General features: G+C 31.1%; 1 protein-coding gene and 1 long non-coding RNA gene across 2 annotated transcripts in view; one reads left to right on the plus strand and one right to left on the minus strand.

The window, feature by feature from the left end:
• LOC107026293 (probable phospholipase A2 homolog 1) overlaps positions 1 to 4,830 on the minus strand; it is a 22,545-nt gene extending 17,715 nt beyond the window's left edge. Inside the window, exon 1 of the mRNA XM_027918369.1 lies at positions 4,340 to 4,830. The gene's annotated coding sequence lies outside the window, so the exon portion shown is untranslated. The remainder of the gene's footprint in view (positions 1 to 4,339) is intronic.
• Positions 201 to 3,127, plus strand: LOC107026294. Its single transcript, XR_001457561.2, has 2 exons — positions 201 to 382; positions 2,869 to 3,127. It is a non-coding gene; the product is annotated as an uncharacterized LOC107026294 (long non-coding RNA).
• Positions 4,831 to 5,231: the final 401 nt, after the last annotated feature.

Here is a 5,231-nt window from a genome sequence, read left to right on the forward strand (position 1 = left end):
TATATATATATTACTTTACTATAGTAGAAATGCGGTAATTCAACATATGTGCTTCTTGCCATTTTAAAACATTTAAAGGCTAAATTAGTCATTATACAATATGATATACAGGTGGCATAAGATGCATATAGAATATCAAACGTGTGATGTGCATATTCCTCCATCTGCTAACATTGCATCCTCTGTATATGAGATCATATCTCCTTCAACAATGCACAATTTATCTTGCAGATTTCTAATTGCTTGTCTACGATGGAGGTTTAACAACTTCACATCTCCTTCTTTCATGAGATTAATTCAAAAAGAATTCTATTTAAAAATAAAGTGGCATCAATTGGATCAAAATCGATTACCTACAGATTGTTGGCAAACACATGAGTCGGTAAGTGATACATACCCTCATGCTCCTTCTTATAGTTGTTTCACAACTGGGTATTATTATTGCATCTAATTTTTTTCTGATAGTTTAGGTTTATGTTTGATTCTTGTTTGACACAATAATTGCAAATTTTTCATTGAGACTGAAATTCACGTGTTGAATTATTGGATTTTGGACTATTATGTGTAAATGATCTAGAATTTGACATAATGGAGATGATGAGAAAAATGAATTGTTGTGGTACTTGTGAGAATATATTTAGGTTATAAGATATATGATTGAGAGTTAATTTCGTGTTGGAAGAGGTAGCTTATTGTTTTGTAAAATTATTGGATTGTGACATATGTACTATTGTTTAATGCATTGTGAGACAGAGGATGTAACATGTTAATTTTCTGGAGAACCTCTTCTCCTCCTCTCTGTCATCAAAAGGAACTACTTTGAGTTATCATATTGTTAATCACTTGGTACCTATACTTTAGGGTTTTTTTGTGTTTTGTCAAATATTTATGTCTATGAAAATGTGCCAAAAGGAGGACTATATGCTTTGGTGTTTTTTCCCAATGCAAATGACGATCTATTTTCTCTAGATGTGTGATGTTTAAGGTAGTATGAATTGTGAAATATTAGTTACTTTAATATTTTTCAAATAAGAATTGCAAGTAATAGTAGTATGGACCTATCACCTATAACTGAAGTGGTGTGTTCTTGAAACAAGAGCTTCAAATTTGTGATGAGATCATGTTATATGATTTGCATGTAATGATGTGTTGTGACTTGCGATAAAAATGGCATGAGGTGTTATGACATGAGGTTATTGCATGAAAAATCTTTTCAGACTGTTATTTCGTTTTTTCTCGTAAAATGTAATTGAAGGTTGTTGTTGCCTTTGTTGAAAAAAGAGACAAAAGAAGAATTGAATTGAACTCCCGTGAGAATCTTAGTAGATTAGTTGTTGACTCTAAACTTTCACATAATTGGTGAGGGTTTGATTCCTAATCCACTCCTCATTTCCTTTTAAAAGAAGAAAGAAGATTTGAACTCCCATAGTATGGTTGTCACGAATTATGATAATTGCTATAGTTGATAGGAATTGTGAAAAAGATGCTACATTAGAATTAAATAGAAACACATCACCAATAACTTTTTAGTAAATCAATTAATTGAGTTTTTTATTAGGAATTTATTTTAAAAACTAAGAACAACTAATTCAAAGGTCGAATCAAACAGGCTCAACTGAAAAAGTGCATTCACATTGTATTGGCAAAATATCTCTTCAGTCTTAGAATCATAAGCACTCAAAGCCATCAATTTTGGGGAGAAACTTAAGAAGAAAGGTTGAAAACTTACCAATTTGAGTTGTAGGATGATCTGATTCTTTTTTCCTTTATTTAAAATATGAAAAATCAATTTTCATGGGAGAAAGCAATATATACTCTTTATAATATCTAGTGGGAAGTGTTGTAGTGTGTTTCTTTTAATAATACTAGGATGAAGCTTTCACTTTATTTATTTTATTCTTTTAATTTTTTGTTTTGTGTTCTATAATCTGAGTTTCCATTGCATGAGACTTATTTGAGGAAAGTATTTACAGGTAAGAGCTTTTTTCACTACTTTTTTAGTGTTAGTTTTATTGTCATTGTCACTGCTACTGCTACATGGGATTACTATTATCACTTGTTCTCTTTCTTTTTCTCCTTGTCCAAGTTCAATTTATAAAGTTTAGCACCATCTAAAAGGAGAAAAAAAAGAGATAACAGGAAAGCAACTTTAAGTTGATATGTGAATTATTTTTTGATACTTAGTGAATTGTTGGATTTGAGGGATGCTACAAAACAGAAGTTGAAATAACATTACCAAGGACAACGTATACTTGAGGTTTATATTCTAATGTAACCAATGTGATGTTGACCTCTTCAAGTTATAATCGACAAAACTTGCTTAGAGCTTGTTTAATATTATTGCTTGTTCTTTAGATATTATTAATACATACCAGTGGTAATGTCTTATTTTAGTACCTAAACTCTTATATATAAGACATTTTCATTTATTTACTTAAGTGTAGATCCAAATTATTTTTCTTAAGAAGATTTTGTGAGGAATGAATTATTAGAATGTACTTATTATTGAAAAGACGGGTACATCATTGCAAACTTTTAGTTCTCGTGGTATTAGGTTCATTAGTTCTTCTATTTATTAGTTTTTCGATAAGAACTACATGTTGAACTCATTTACTTTTGAAAAACTTACGCTGTCACCTGCTAAGCTGATCACATTTTTCTTCGCTTTTTCCCTCCTTCAAACTTGACTTCATTTCTCTTATTTTCATCTTTATTTACATGTTGAATGTATTCTTTAGTTTTAACTTGCCCCTTTTATCTTTGGATCTACTTGCTTGTTCTTTTACATATGCTTTGCTCTATATACTAGAATTTCTTTGTATTTTATATTTTTATAAATACCAACTTCCTACCTTGTTTACATAACAGGGCAAGTTGGAGATCACAATTAAGACTGCATCCTGGCTAACCTTCAATTTAATTCATTGCATTGTGTTAATATGTAAATAGAACATTTGTAGAAATCTTTAAATCTCTGGATCTAACTTTCAATACATTGTTCACTTTTCAATTAGTATATGTTTTTCTTAAATAAAACAGACTCTAAAGAGTCATTTGGTGTGAGTATAATGTATAATAATTTCAGGACAAAATGTTTGAATTATTTTATTTTATGTTTAGTTGGGGATATCAGGTAGTCGTTGACTTATTTATTGCAGATTTTTTTGTCGTAGTGATGAAATATATAATAATTTAGTTTAGGATAATTTATTTCAAAATTTAATTATTTTAGATAAATTGTTCTCAACAAAACAATTCTAACTAAATCTCCATTATGTTGGGCTCAAGTTGGGCCCGTGCTTGCACGGGCTAATCTCTACTTCATATATGTATATATATATATATATATATATATATATCATTCAAGAGTGAGCCAAAGTTTGAATGTTATTCCTTTTTATAGTCACGAAGAGATGAACGAATAAGGAAAAGAATTAAAGGGAATCAATTAATAATAAATAAATAAGGTTTTCCTTATTGAAAAGGAAACGAACAATAAAGAAAAGGGTAATTTATTATTATTATTATTATTATTTTACCAAAATAGAATAGCACCAAATTAAAACACAACGATCAGATGACATATTAGTTTAAAGAGGGCCAAAATTATGCACCAATCACAATATTTACTTAATCATGGGTTACTATAAATATGACAAGTACGAATCAGTCAAGACAAAAAATTAAGGGAAGGAGGGATCAATTTACAGCACTATTAACACATCGGTTTAGCACTAAAATTAGACTCGCTTTTTTTATTTAATAATTTAAGACTTACAATAAAGACACCAATAAATCAAGTCAATGTAAGCATAATTAAAGCAAGAATAACAGTAAGACTAAATCACAACTTAAATACTCAATTCAACCAGTTAAAGGATTATTAAGTTTGATATATTTACCCTTTCTTTTAGAGCAACAAATATGGTGAAGTCTGTCCATAGAATCATGCATATGTATCAATAATCAACGGAAATCCGCATGATTAATTTGGGAAATAGAACACAACAAATTTCTATTAATTAAAGCTAAAATAATTTTACACGTGTATCAAACCAAACGAATTTATAAAAAATAATAACCCGCTATATAACCAAACAAATGGAACTCATATGTATGGGTTCACACGTACTGAATCAATGATCTTAGCATTTCAAGATACAAGAAGATCACCACAAGAAGCAAACAAACAACAACGGAGAAATCACAATCTAGACTAGCTTTCTAAGAATCAACACGAAGGACAAATATATGACATATTATAAGTTAGCCAAATTACTCACAATACCTTAAAATCTAGAACAAAATGCTGAAAATTTAATTTTTTTAAAGAACTTACATGGACGGATCTATAGAGATTCGTCTCTAACAAATTTGATTTTGCCGGAGTTATACTTCACTACCTGCTGCTGCTTTGCTGTTCACGTCGGAGAAAAATGGAGGGGAAGCACAGGCTGATGCTGGTTTTGCTTCTCGTCGGCGGCTGCTTGTTATTGGTGTCGGAGCTCTCGCTGGAAAATGGAGAGGAAAAGCGATCTGTTACGTTTTCGGACGGACTTGCCTACATCTCTGGTGGTTTCACCAGTCGGAGCTGCTGATGGCGTCAGCTATTGCTGCTCCTCGCCTGGATGCTGCATGTTGTTGTTATACGTCCTCGCCGGAGAAAGAGAAGAGAGGATAGAGGAGGGAGAGCTGCTGAGGGAGAAGACGAAGAGAGCAACGAAGAGGAGGTGCTGATGCCTCCTCTGGTTTCGCTGGAGGAGAAGAGAGATAGGGGCAACTGCTGCTGCTGACTTTTGGAGGAGGATAATGAATGAAAATGTAGGGTTTAGGAGTCTTTTGGGTGTTAGAATAGGAAAGTTACAAGACTTGATCTCATCCATTGAAATATTCTAAGAGGAGCGGTTAGGATTTGATTCAGAATTTAATTTACGGATGAACGGACGAGGTTAAAATGAATTGGTCTTGAGAGTTAAAATGGAATGGCTAAAATTGAAATAAAAATTGGCTAGAATTGAAATGAAAGAGCGGCTATAATTGAAATATAATTGTGATTGAAGTGGTTAGAATTGAAAGAAATTAAAATTGAATAGGCTAAGATTTAAATGATTTTGAGAAGATTTAACGAAATAATATTCAATTCAAGTACTACGAATATTATAACATATTTTATATAAGTAGAATCACTTAAATTATAAAAAAATTGAATAAAATAATTATTTTGACCTTTA

The sequence above is a fragment of the Solanum pennellii genome, chromosome 7 (genome assembly GCF_001406875.1).
Source record: "Solanum pennellii chromosome 7, SPENNV200".
NCBI classification, from domain to species: Eukaryota; Viridiplantae; Streptophyta; class Magnoliopsida; order Solanales; family Solanaceae; genus Solanum; species Solanum pennellii.